Raw genomic sequence first — 15,122 nt, 5'->3', positions numbered from 1 at the left:
AAAGGCAAATTTTCATCCATTTTATGGCTAAGTAATATTCCATTGTGTGTGTGTATATATATATATATATATATACATATACACTATAGCATCTTTATGCATTCATTTCTTGATGAGCACTTTGGTTGCTTCCATATCTTGGTTATTGTATATAGCACTGTTATGAACATTGGGTTGCATGTATCTTTTGAATTAGTGTTTTCATTTTTCTCAGATATATACCCAGGAGTGGAGTTGCTGCAACATACGGTAGTTCTATTTTTCATTTTTTAAGGAACCTCCATACTGCTTTCCACAGCAACTGTACCAATTTACATTCCCACCAACAGTGTTCTAGGGTTCCCTTTTTTCCACATCCTCACCAACATCTGCTATTTTAGACTTTTTGATGATAGTCATTATGACAGATGTGAGGTGATATCTTGTCATTTTGATTTGCATTTCTCTAATAATTAGTGATGACGAGCATTCTTTGTGTGCCTGTTAGCTATCTGTATGTCTTCTTTAAAAAATGTCTGTTCAGGTCTTCTGTCCATGTTTTGATTTGGTTGCTTTTGTTTTTTGATATTGAGTTGTATGAGCTGTTTATATATTTTGGATATAACCCCTTGTCAGTCATATCATTTGCAAATATTTTCTCCCATTCCATAGGTTGTCTTTTTGTTTCATTGATGGTTTCCTCTACTTTGCAAAAACTTTTAAGTTTGATTAGATCTTATTTGTTTATTTTTGCATTTGTTTCCTTTGTTTTAGGAGGCAGATCCAAAAAAATATTGTTACAATTTATGTCAACAAGTGTTCTGCCTATGTTTTCCTCCAGGAATTTTATGGTTTCCAGTCTTAAAATTAGATCTTAAATCCCTTTTTAGTTTATTTTTCTATATGGTGTGGAAAAACTGGTCTAATTTCATTCTTTTACATGTATCTGTCCAATTTTCCCATTACTTCTTATTGAAGAGACATTATGTTTCCCATTGTATATTCTTACCTCCTTTGTTGTAAATTAATTGACCATAAGTCCATGGGTTTATTTATAGGCTCTCTAGTCTGTTCCATTGATCTATGTGTCTGTTTTGGTGTCAGTATGATGCTGTTTTGATTACTGTACCATTGTTGTATAGTCTGAAATCAGGGAGTATTATACTGCCAGCTTTTTTTTTTTCTTCAAGATTGCTTTGGCTATTTGGGGTCTATTGTGGTTCCATATAAATTTTAGGATTATTTGTTCTAGTTCTGTAAAAAATGTAATGGATATTTTGATAGGGATAACAGTAAATCTGTATATTGCTTTGGTAATGTGAACATTTTAACAATATTAATTCTTCCAACCCAAGATATGACCCATGGCATATCTTTCCATTTCTGTGTATCATCTTCAATTTCCTTCATCAATGTATTATAGTTTTCAGAGTATAGGTTTCACCTCCTTGGCTGAGTTTATTCCTAGGTGTTTTATTTATTTATTTTTTTTGATGCAAGTTTGAACAGGATTTTTTTTTAAACTTTCTCATTCTGATATTTCATTGTTAGTGTATAGAAACATAACAGATTCTGTATATTAATCTTGTATTCTGCAACCTTGCTGAATTCATTTATTGGTTCTAATAGTTTTTCAGTGGCGAATTTAGGGTTTGCTATGTAGAGTATCATGTCATCTGCAATATAAAAACAGTTTTACCTCTTCCCTGCCAATTTTGATGACTTTTATTTCTATATCTTGTCTGATTTTTGTGTCTAGGACTTCCAATACCACGTTAAAGAGAAGTGGCAAGAGTGAGTGTCTTTGTCTTGTTCCTGATTTTAGAAGACAAGTTTTCAGATTTTCACCATTCAGTATAATGTTAGCTATAGATAATCCATAAATGTCCTTTATTCTGTTGAGATATTTTCCCTCTATACCAACTTTGGTGAGAGTTTTTATCATAAATGAATATTAAATTTTTTTAAATGCTTTTTCTGCACCTATTTAGATGATCATATGATTTTCCCCTTCCTTTTGTTAATGTGGTGTATCATATTGATTGATTTGTGGGTATTGAATCACTCGCATCCCTAGAATAAATCTCACTTGATCACGGTGTATGATCCTTTTCATATATTCTTGAATTCAGTTTGCTAAAATTTTGTTGAGGATTTTTGCATCTATATTCATCAGAGATATTGGTCTATAATTTTTTTGTAGTGTCTTTAGTTTAAGAATAAGAGTAACAGTGGCCTCATAGAATGAAATTGAAAACGTTCCCCCCTCCTCAACTTTTTGGATAATTTGAGGAGGATAGGTATTAGCTCTTTATTTGTTTGTAGAATTTCCCTGTGAAGCTGTTCATTCCTGGACTTTTGTTTGTTGGGAATGTTTTGATTATTAATTCAATTTCACTACCAATGATCAGTCTGTTCAGATTACCTATTTCTTCCTGATTCAGTCTTTATGATTACATGTTTCCAAAAATTTATCCATTTCTTCTATGTTGTTCAATTTGTTGGCATATAACTGTTCATAGTATTCTCTTATGATTACTTTGTATCTCTGAAGTATCAGTTGTTATTTCTCCTCTTTCATTTCTTTTTCTGTTTTTCTGTGTCTTCTCTCTTTTTTTCTTAATGATTCTGGCTAAAGGTTTATCAATTTTATTTATCTTTTAAAAAAACAGCTCTTGGTTTCAGTGATCTTTTCTATTGCTTTTTGGTCTCTATTTTATTTATTTCCTCTCTGATCTTTATTATTTCCTTCCTACTGCTGACTGGGCTTTGCTTGTTCTCCTTTTCTAGTTCTAGTTTGAGATTTTTCTTGTTTCTTGAGGTAGGTCTGTATCATTATGAACTTCCCTCCTAGACCTGCTTTTGATTTTGGAAAGTTGTGTTTTTATTTTCATTTGTTTCAAGTTATTTTCTGATTTCCTCTTTGATTTCTTCATTGACCCATTTTTTTTTTAGTAGCATGTTGTTTATTCTCCACTTGTTTGTTCATGTTTTTCCTGTTTTTCTTCCTGTAATTGATTTCTAGTTTTATACCCTTGTGCTCAGAAAAAAAACGCTTGATATAATTTCTGTACTCAATTTTGTTGAGACTTTTTTTTGTGGCCTACCGTGTGATCTATCCTGGGGAATGTTTCATGTGCACTTGTTGAGAATATTTTTTCTGCTGCTTTTGGATGGAATGTCCTATGGATACTTGTTAAGTTCAAGTGGTCTAATATGTCATTTAAGGCCACTGTGCCACTGTTTCCTTACTGATTTTCTGTCTGGATGATCTGTCCAATGATATAAGTGGGATGTTAAAGTTTCCTACTATTATTGTATTATCATCAATTTCTCCCTTTATGTCTGTTAATATTTGTTTATATATTTAGGTGCTCCTATATTAGATGCATATATGATTCCAAACATATATTCTTTTATTGATCCCTTTATCATTATATAATGCCCTTCTTTGTCTTTTTTTATACAGTTTGTTTCAAAGTCTGCTTTATCTGATATGAGTATTGCTACCCCAGCTTTTTTGTCATTTACATTTGCATAAACATCTTTTTTCACCCCCTTGCTTTCAGTCTGTGTGTGTCTTTAGCTCTGAAGTGATTCTCTTGTAAGCAGCATGTAGATGGGTCTTGTTTTTTGTTCTAATCAACCACCTATGTCTTTTAATTAGAACATTTAGTCCATTGTCATTTAAAGTAAGTATCGATAGGTATGACTTAATGCCCTTTTGTTACTTGTTTTCTTGTTGTTTTTGTAGTTCTCTGTTCTCTTCTTCTTTTCATTTCTTCCCTTGTGGTTAGATGATTTTCTTTACTAGTATGCTTATATTTTTATTCTCTCTAGTTTTTATTTGTTGTTTGTAAGTTTTTGATTTGTGGTTACCATGGGTTTCAAATACATTGACCTATAACTATATCTACTTCTTTTAAACTGATAGCCATTTAAGTTCAAACACATTCTAAAAGATCTACATGTTTTACTCCCCTCCCTCATGATTTGTGTTTTTGATGTCATATTTTGCATCTTCATGTTCATCCCTTAAATGTTTATTGTAGTTATAGTTGCTTTTACAATTTTTTGTCACTTAATTTTCATACTTGCTTATTTAAGTGTTTGATCGATGGCTTTTACTATGTATTTGCTTTTACTAGTGAGATTTGTCTTTCCCTATAATTTTTAAATTCTTGTTGTAGCCATTTTTTTCCACATAGAAAAGACCCTTAGGGTTGGTTTAGTATTGATGGACCATTTTAGTTTTTGCTTATCTGAGAAGTTCTTTATCTCTCTTTCAGTTCTAATGATAACCTTTCTGGGTAGAGGATCCTAGGTTTTAGGTTTTTCCCTTTGAGGACTTTAAATATATCATGCTACTCCCTTCTGGTATGCAAAGTTTCTGCTGAAAAATCAGCTGATAGCCTTTTGGGGGTTCCCTTGTATGTGACTCTTTGTTTTTCTCTTTCTGCCTTTAGAATTATCTCTTTTTCTTCAAATTTTGCCATTTTAATTATATGTTTTGGTGTGAGTCTGTGTTCATCTTGTTTGGAACTCTCTGTGTTTCCTGTACATGGGTATCTGTTTTCTTTTTCAGGTATAGGAACTTTTCATCCATAATTTCATCAAATACATTTCAACCTTTTTCCTTCACTCTCTTCTCCTTCTGAGATCCCCTATAATGTGAATATTAATATGCTAACTGTTGTCCCAGAGGTCCCTTAAAAGTCTTCATTTTTTTTTTGAATTTTATTTTATTTATTTTTTATACAGCAGGTTTAAATGTCTTCACTTTAAAATTTTTTTTTTCTTTTTGCTGTCTGACTGGGTGATTTCCATTATTCTATCTTCCAGATCACATATGCATTCTTCTATATTGACTAATCAGCTGTTAATTCCTTCTAGTGTATTTTTAATTTCAGTTATTGTAGTCTTCTGCTCTGACTTTTTTTAAAAAAAGTATTTTCTAATTCATTGTTAATATCTCACTGTGTTCATCTATTCTTTTCCCAAGTTCAATTAGCATTTTTATTACTACTGCTTTGAACTCTGTTTCTGATAAATTATTTTTCTCTGTTTCATTAGCTGTTTTTTCCTTGTTCTTCATTTGAAACAAATCCCTCTGTCTTCTCATTTTGCTTAACTTTCTCTCTCTCTATGAAATTAGGTGAAACAGCTACCTATCCTGGTCTTGAAGAGTGTCCTTGTGTGGGAGTGTTCCTATGCAGTATGCTTGTGCCCAGTGGCTTTTGTAGGGGAGCTAGATTTGAAATGAGCATGGGTCATGTGTTCCACTAAGGTGTGCTGGAAGCTGTCACCTTGGTGGGAAGTAGAGCTGGAGATGGGGATTTAGATCCAGAGCCAAGTGTGAGCTGGAGCTTCTCCTATGCTCAGTGGCCATCATCACCTTCTCAGTGGTAGGATTAAGCCCCATGGTGCTGGAGCAGAAGACCTGAGATTTGGGTCTGAGCTAGGTTATTCTTCCCCTCTAAGTATCTCTCTCCCACTCCTGGCAATGGCACCTTTGCCCCAGAGGGGAGCAGGGCTGGAGCAAGTGTGGGCTGGAACATGCAGTGGGACAGTCCCAGCATGCAATTTAGAGCTCCAGACAGCTCCTGATCCACCACCTCCATGAGTGCCAACAATGTGGCTTTTGCCACATTCAGAGGCAATGCCAGGTCTGACCTGGTTCTGTCCCCTTCAAGTGTGCACTCTCCTTGGCAATGGCAGCCTTAACCTTATTGGTGAGCTGTGTTAGAGCTAGAGTGGATAGAGTGGGTGCTCAGCACAAGCTGAGGCACCTGTTGGGATGTTCTTAGCATGACAGTCAGAGCTCCAGCAACTCCCAATCTGCCACCTCCACAAGTACCGGCAATGGCTGTCCTCACCCTACAGAAGCAGTGCCAGGTCCATGTTGGCTCCTTCCCCCCAAGTATTCCTTCCCATACTCTTCTTGTAAATGGCAGCCTTTGCCCTAGTGCCTGGAGCTATAGGAGCCAGAGCAGGCACTTGCCATGGGCTGGGGTGCATGCTGGGGTGGTTGCAGGAAACCAACCAGAGTCCAAGTTTCAACCTGCTTCCTTTGCCTCTCTCTTATAGTAAGCAAGTGTGTGTGCATGTTCTTCAGAAGGCGAGTCTCAGTTTCTTACAGCCCTCCTGTAAGTTCCACTAGATTTCACACCAGATAAGGGAACTCATCTTCCCTGTGTCAGACCCTAAGGCTGCGTGCCCAGTATGTGGCTAGAACCCCTCACTCCCCAGGGAGATACTCTGAGCCCATGATATCCCCCTCCTCTTCCATGTCCTCTCCCTGGACCATGGGTCCCAACCTGATCACTCTTCCTTCCTTTCTGCTCAGATCTTCTTTACAGCCTTGGTTGTGGAAGAATCTTTCTGCCAGTCTCCAATTTGATTTCTGTGAGAATTATTCCACATGTAGATGTATTTTTGCTGTGTTCCTGTGTGGAGGTGAGCTCAGCATTCTCGTACTCTGCCATCTTGATCTCCTCTAAAGTTTTTGTTGTTATTGTTGTTTGGTTGCTTGCCTGCTTTCTTTGTGACTTCTAATCTCACTATGAAATTAGGGCCAAGTTTCAGATATGGATCAAGCTCAGGGTACCATGCAGTGCCAATTTTTCCAGCAGTCTCTGTAAAACATCTCCTGAGAATGTGAATTAGGAAAGGAATCCCAGGAAAACATCTACTTCCCATTTCCAAATCTTGCTCCAGGGCTCTCTGCCCTCTGTAGAGATTCCTATTACATTTTTAGTTAGCATTTTCACTTTGAAGAGGAGGTAGAAAACCAAGTGGAAATATTCAGTGATAGTGTTCCAAATGCAGATGGAGACCTTGAGATTGTAGGAAGGTCAGGTCTTAAAATTTGAGAGACAAGATTACACAGATGATAATTTAAATTTCAAAACTATAATAGCTTATGCAGGAAAAATTATAATACTTTATCTTGATACCCTGGAATAGTCAAGCCCTATACCCCTGCATAGGTGACCCTCAAATGGGAGGATAATTACAATTGCAGAGGCCCCCTCAAAAAGAAGGGGTGTGAGCCCTACATCAGGTTCCCCAGCCCAGGGCTCCTGCACCAGATGAACCTCCAGAATGTTTGGCTTTGAAAACCAGTGGGGCTTATTTGGGGGAGAGTCAGAGGGCTGTGGGAAATAGAGACTACTCTTAAAGGGTACACACACAATCTCACACATTCTGAGACCGAGAGCAGAAATAGTAATCCAAAAGGGGCCTGGGTAAGACCCATTTACTGATCTTGGAGAGTCTCCTGGAGAGGCAGGAAGCAACCAGAACTCACTCTGGGAACGTAGACTTTGTTGGCAGTGATTTTGGGGAGAATGTTCTATTGTGAGGATAATGGTGCTGACAAGCACCATTTTAGAATCCTCCCTCTAGCTTATTAGCACCTGGACCTGAGTTCACCTACCATCCTGAAAGCACCAGTCCTGGTATGTCACAGGCCACATGACTGGATGGGCTAGGACCCAGCCCACCAGAGACCAGCTACCCTAGGTACCCATGAACCCCAATCCACCCTGCACTCTAAGCCCACCAAATGGCCTAATATCCAGCTCAGCCCACCAGTGGGCCAACACCAGCTCCAGGACCCCTGATATGTATAGCCATAGACCCCCGAGGACCTGGCTTCACCCACCAGTCAGCTGGCACTAGACCTGGAAACAGCTACATCCAGCAGGTGTGCACCAGCCCTACGACCACCTGAACCCTGACCCAGTGCACCTACAAGCCAACATCAACTCTGGAACCCCCAGGCCCTGCAGTCAGAGACTCTGGGACATGGATCCATCCACTAGTGTGATGGTACTAGCCCCAGGACCCAGTCCATCCTCTGGTGGGTGGGCACAAGCCCTGGGATATCCTGAGACCCAGCCGCATGCACCAGCATGCTGATACCAGCTCCAGGTCCCCCAAGGTCTTGCCCAGCCCACCAGCAGTCCAACACCAGACCTGGGATGTCTTGGGCCCCACAGCCAGCCATGTCAAATGCTGGCCCCATGCACCAGCAGGCTAACATCAACCCCAGGACCCCACTTGGGCCACAGCCTCACCCACCAGGTGGCTGACAAAAGCTCTGGGACTCTTGGCACTACAGCCAGCTACCCTAAGACCCACTCTTCCAAGCAGTGGGACAGCATTAGATCCAGGAGCCCCTGGGAATCTATAGCAAGCAGCCTTATCATCTGGCTCCACCCACCAATGGGCCAGCAGCTTCAACACAAAGCAAGCCTGTCAACCATCTGGACTGGGGGCCAGCATGCCTACCAAGGTGCCCACAATAGTCAGCATGCAACAGCAGAATGACCAACACAGCCCACATAGAAGGAAACCCTAAAGCATATAGCTCTAGTGACCAAAGAAGAGTGCGATGTTGGGATGCATAGGACTTCTCCCACAAACGGCCTCTTCTCTAAGATCGGGAAATGTAACCAACCTACCAAATATATAGAAATAGAAAATTAGGCAAAATGAGGTGACAGAGTGAAGGAGCAAAATAAAACACCAGAAGAACTAAGTGAAGTAGATATAAGCAACCTACATGATAAAGATTTTAAAGTAATAATCATACAGATGCACAAAGAACTCAGGAGAAGAAAGGACAAACAGAGTAAGAAGTTAGTAGTTCTTAACAAATAATTAGAAAATATAAAGAACCAACAAAGCTGAAGAATACAATAGATGAAATAAAAAATACACTAGAAGGAATCAACAGTAGATTAGATGGTACAAGGGAATAGATCAGTGAGCTGGAAGACAGAGTAGTGGAATTTCTAAAGTAGAATAGAAAAAAGAATAAAAGAAATGAGGACAGATTAAGAGAACTCTGGGACAAAATCAAGCATACTACCATTTGCATTATTAGGGCCCCAGAGGAGGAGAGGAGGAGAAGGGGCAGAGAACAGATTTGAAGACATAGCTGAAAACTTCTCTAACGTTGGAAAGAAAATAGACATCCAGGTCCAGGAATCACAGAGAGTCCCAAAAAGGATCAACCCAAAGAGGACCACACCAAGACACATTGTAATTAAAATGGTAAAAATTAAAGATAAAGAGGGAATATTAAAAGTAGCAATGATAAAGCAATAAGTTATGTATAAAGGAACTGTATAAGGCTATCATCTAAGTTCTCAGGAGAACCTCTGTAGGGCAAAGGAGTGGCACAATATATTTTAAGTGATAAAAGGTAAAACTTATAACCAAGAATACCTGGCAAGGCTACCATTCAAATTTGAAAGAGAGATCAAAAGTTTTACAGACCAGCAAAAACTAAAAGAGTTCAGCACCATTAAACAAGCTTTACAACAAATGTTAAAGGAACTTCTCTAAGCAGAAAAATAAAGGCAACAACTAGAAATATGAAAATTATGAAAGGAAAAATCTCATTGGTAAAGATAAATATATAGTAACAGTAGTAGATAAACCACTTATAATGCTAGTAGAAAGTTTAAAGATGTAAAATCAACTATATCCAAAATAAGCAGTTAAAGGATACACAAAACAAAAAAATGTAAAATATGATGTTAAATACAGTAAACATAAAGAGGTGTGGAGTAAAAATACAGGGCTGTTAAAATGTTTTCTAACATAAGAGATCATCAACTTTAAATAATTATATATAAAATTTATATTGCTACATATAAACCTCATGGTAACTACAAACCAAAAATCTATAATAAATACACACAAAAGAGAAAGAAATTCAAACATAACTAAACATAACTAAAGATAGTCATCAAATCACAAGGGAAGAGAGCAAAAGTAGAAGAAAAGAACAAAAAGAATTACAAAAAGAACCCAAAGACAATTAACAAAGTGGCAATAAATACCTACCTGTCAATAATTACTTAAATGTGAGTGGATTAAATGCTCCAGACAAAAGACATAGAGTGGCTGAATATTTACAAAATAATGTCATATATATATATATGGCCTAAAATAAACTCACTTCAGATCTAAAGACACATACTGACTGAATGTGAGGAGAAGGAAAAAGGTATTCAGTGCAAATGGAAAGAAAACCAAGGTAGCAATACTTAGAAAAAATAGACCTTAAAACAAAGATGTAACAAGAAACAAAGAAGGATTTTACATAATGATAAAGGGATCAATCCAAGAAATAGATATAACAATTGTAAATATATACATACCCAGTAAAGGAACAACTAAATGCATAGAGCAAATATTAACAGACATAAAGGGAGAAACTGACAATAACACAATAATAGTGGGAAATTTAACACCCCACTTACATTAATGAACAGATCATCCAGACAGAAAATGAGTAAGGAAACACTGGCCTTAAAAGACATGTTAGAACAGATGGACTTAATAGGTATATATAGAACATTCCATACCAAAGCGATAGACTACACATTCTTCTAAAGTGCTCATGGAATAGTTTCCAGAATACATCACATGCTAGGCCACAAAACAAGTCTCAATAAATTTACTAGTATAGATTATGTCAAGCATCTTTTCCAACCACAACACTATGAGACTAGAAATCAACTACAAGAAAAAAACTGGGAAAAAACACAAACACATTAGGCTAAAAAATATGCTACTAACACCAATGGGTACTGAAGAAATCAAAGAGGAAATCCAATAATATCTGGAGAAAAATAAAAATGAAAACACAACAATCTAAAATCTATAGGACATGGCAAAAGTAATTATCAAAGGGAAGTTTAAACAATACAAGCCTACCTCAGGAAACAAGGAAAATGTCAAAAACAACCTAACCTTACACATAAAGCAACTAGAGAAAGAAGAACAAACAAAACCCAAAGTTAGTAGAAGGAAAGAAATCATAAAAATCAGAGCAGAAATAAATGAGATAGACACTAAAAAAATAGAAACAAATCAATGAAATTAAGAGCTGATTCTTTGAAAAGATAGACAAAGTTCATAAAACTTTAACTTTAAAACAAGAAAAAAAAGTGTCCACATCAATAACATCAGAAATGAAAAAGGAGAATTTAAAACCAATACCACAGAAGTACAAAGGATCATAAGAGGTTTACTACAAACAACTATACTCTAATAAAATGGACAACATAGAAGATATGGACAAATTCCTAGAAATGTTCAATGTCCCAAGACTGAATCAGGAAGAAATCAAAACTACGAACAGACCAATTACCAGTAATGAAATAGAAACAGTAATTTAAAAAAAAGCTCCAACTAACAAAAGTCCACCCAGATAACTTCACAGTTGAATTCTACCAAATATTTGAGAAGTTAACACCTAGCCTTCTCAAACTATTCCAAAAAGTTGACGAGAGAGGAATACTTCCAAACTCATTTTACAAGGACAGTGTCACCCTGATACCAAGATAAGACAAAGATACCACCAAAAATTAAAAGTACAGGCCAATATCTCTAATGAAAATAGATGCTAAAATCCTCAATGAAATCTTAGCAAGCTGAATTCAACAATACTTTAGGAAGATTATACACCATGATTAAGAGGGATTTATGACAAGGTGCAAGAATGGTTCATTATCCACAAATCAGTGTGATACACTACATGAACAAATTGAAGAATAAAAATCATATGATCATCTCAATAGATGCACAAAAGCTTTTGATAAAATTTAATATCCATGTATGATAAAAACTCTCCACAAATTGGGTGTAGAGAAAACTTACCTCTACATAATAAAGATAATATATGACAAGCCCACAGCTAATGTCTTACTCAATGATAAATAGCTGAAATCATTTCCTCTAAAATCAGGAATAAGGGTGCCTACTTTCATCACTTTTATTCAACATAGTATTGGAAGTGCTAACCACAGCAGTTGGACAAAAAAAGAAAGAAAAGAATCCAAATTAGAAAGAAAGAAGTAAAATTGTCACTGTTTACGGATGACGACACTATACATAGAAATCATAAAGATGCCACCAAAAACTACTAGAACTCATCAATGAATTTGGTAAAGTTGCAGAATACAACTTTTGCAGTCTACAGAAATGAACCCACACTCAAATGGGTGATTAATCTACAGTGGAGGAAAGGATATACAATGGAGAACAAACAGCCTCTGCAATAAATGATGTTGGGAAAAGTGGACAGCTACATGCAAAAGAATCAAACTGGAGTATTTTCCCACACCATATACAAAAATAAAGTCCAAATTGATTAAAGACTTGATTTTTTAATTAGGTCTTTAATTGATTAAAGACTGATAAGACCTAAAATTATAAAACTGCTAGAAGAAAACTTAGGTAGTGTGCTCTTTGACAGTGGTCTTAGCAATATGTTTTTGGGTATGTCTCCTCAGGCAAAGGAAACAAAAGCAAAAATAAACAAATGGGACTGCATCAAACTAAAAAGCTTTTGCACAGCAGAAGAAACTATCAACAAAACGAAAAGGCCACCTACTTAATGGGAGAATATATTTGCAAATCATGTATCAGAGAAGGGATTAATATCCAAAAAAAAAAAGAGCTCATACAACTCAACATCAAATAAACAAATAACTTGATTACTAAATGGGCAGAAGACCTCAATAGACTTTTTTCCTAAGAAGACATACAAACGGCCATCAGACACATGGAAAAATACTCAAAATCAATAATCATTAGGGAAATGCAAATCAAAACCATAGTGAGATATCACCTTACACCTGTAAGAATGTCTATTATTAAAACAACAACTAATAACAAGTGTTGGCGAGGATGTAGAGAAAAGGGAACACTTGTGCCCTGTTGGTGGGAATGTAAATTGGTGCAGCCACTATGGAAAACATTATGGAGATTCCTCAAAAAAGTTAAAAATAGAACTACCATAGGATCCAGCAATTCCACTCCTGGGTATTTATCTGAAGAAAGTGAAAACACTAGTTCAAAAAGATATATGCACTCCTATGTTCATTGCAGCATTTTTTTTTAACAATAGCCAAGATATGGAAGCAACCTAAGTGCCTATGGATAGATGAATAGATAAGGAAGATTTGGTATATATATATATACACACACACACACATATATATGTGTGTGTGTATATATATATATATATATATATATATAATTAAATATTTCTCAGCCATAAAAAATGTTATCTTGCCATTTGTGACAACGTGGATGGACCTAGAACTGGATGGACCCGTATTATGCTAGCTGACATAAGTCAGACAGAGAAAGACACATACTGTATGATTTCACTTATATGTGGAATCTAAAAAACAAAACTAATGAACATATATAACTAAAAATAAGCAGAGTCATTGAGACTAAACAGATAGTTGCCAAAGGGGAGGGATTTGGAGGAAGGAGATAAATAGGTGAAGGAGAATAAGAGGCAAAACCTTCAATTACAAAATAAATGAGTCACAGGTATGAAAGGTACAGTGTGGGGAATATACTCAATAATTATGTAATATCTTTATTTGGTAACAGATAGTAACTAGATGTATTATGATGATCATTTTCAAATTTATGGAAATAGCAACTCACTATGCTATGTTATGAGGAACTAACATAGTGTTGTAGGTCAATTATACTTCAAAAACAATCCAACTCATAGAAGAATAGATCAGACTGTGGGTACCAGAGACAAGGGTGGGGTGGGGGAGAGGGAATTAGAAGAAGGTAGTCAAAATTTACAAACTTCCAGTTACAGGATAAATAAGTACTAGCGATGTAATGCACAACATGATAAGTAAAATTAACACTGCTTTACGTTATACATGAAAGTTGTTAAACAAGCAAATCCTAAGTATTTTCAAATCAAGGAAATTTTTTCTCTTGCTTTAATTTTGTATCTATATGAGATGATGGATATTTACTAAACTTGTTGTGATAATCATTTCATGCTATATGTAAGTCAAATCATTATGCTCTACACCTTAAGCTTGTACAGTGCTGTATGTCAATTATATCTCAATAAAACTGGAAGAAAAAAATAAAGAAGCGGTTTTAAAAAGATAACACAGTTGATGAAAGACCTTAGAATAGAGGTTGCATTCAAAATGAAAGGAAAATGAGAAACTGCAGATATTTTTAATCAATAGAAGCATTCTCAAAATGATGCTTAAAATTTCAACTAAGCTATCATTTCAAGAGTTTGGCAGGAGATCACATGCATTCCTTAACATTAATTTGTAGATCCAGTGTTCCAAAGGATCTAACTTAGTACAATAGTGTTAACTTTCTGAAGAATTGTGAAAACTACTAGCAATTATTAGTAGATTCCCTAACCTATCTTCTGAGTCTGCTCTGCCTCGGCAATTTTTAAATCTCAATATGTCCTTAGGTACTACACTGATATATTCCCTAGATAAAGGAACTCTACCCACACCTATGAGAAATTAATTAAATCAGAGTTACAAATATAACAAAATAAGTGAGATCACAAGCTGGAAAATTTCAGCTCTGTTTTATTAGTTCAGACAAGAAGAGATGATGCTCTTTAGCTAATCAAATCCTGGAGAGAAGAGATATGAACTTTTAGGAGAGAAGAAATCACAGGATGGTGGGTGTGCAGACAATGGCAGGTGGTTTTTCATTTGCCTGGATGACAGGTACCTCTTTAGGCTGGCTTTACTGAAGTGCACCGATGGCTTTACCTTCATCAACATCAGGTGTGATTGTTGAGCACTTTTGTTGAGGGAGTTACATAGTGTTATGTCTTAGGCTCCCTGGAGATTCCACAATTAATTAGAAAAATAAAGTCTCTGATCTCATGAAGCTTACGCTCTACTGGAGTGAAACAGACAATAAACAAAAAACTCTAGATAAGTTCTTATGTCATGTGATAGAGGTTGTGTTAGAAAGATTCTTTTGTTAGAAATAGTTAATACATTATTTCAGTCACATAGATCAGTGTGGTTTTACTTTTCTGATTCTTTCCAAAGGGACAACTGTCTGAAAAAAGGTTTGGATAGTGGGAAGAGGGGAGGGAGAGCATAATGACACTAAGATATAGCTGTGACAGAGAGACAACACCAGGTGGAAAACAGATGCCGGAAGAAGTTAGAGGACCATTAAGCAAAGTTGTGGCTGTTGCAGAACTTTCGCTGTGTTGGCCTTTCCTACAGTATTGTTGCATTTACCTGATTCAGGTACTGACTGGGTCATAATGACATTACCCTGTGAACAGGCTTTTC

Source organism: Eubalaena glacialis, chromosome 10 (assembly GCF_028564815.1).
Source record: "Eubalaena glacialis isolate mEubGla1 chromosome 10, mEubGla1.1.hap2.+ XY, whole genome shotgun sequence".
Taxonomy (NCBI): domain Eukaryota; kingdom Metazoa; phylum Chordata; class Mammalia; order Artiodactyla; family Balaenidae; genus Eubalaena; species Eubalaena glacialis.
Note: the sequence above shows the minus strand (reverse complement) of the source record.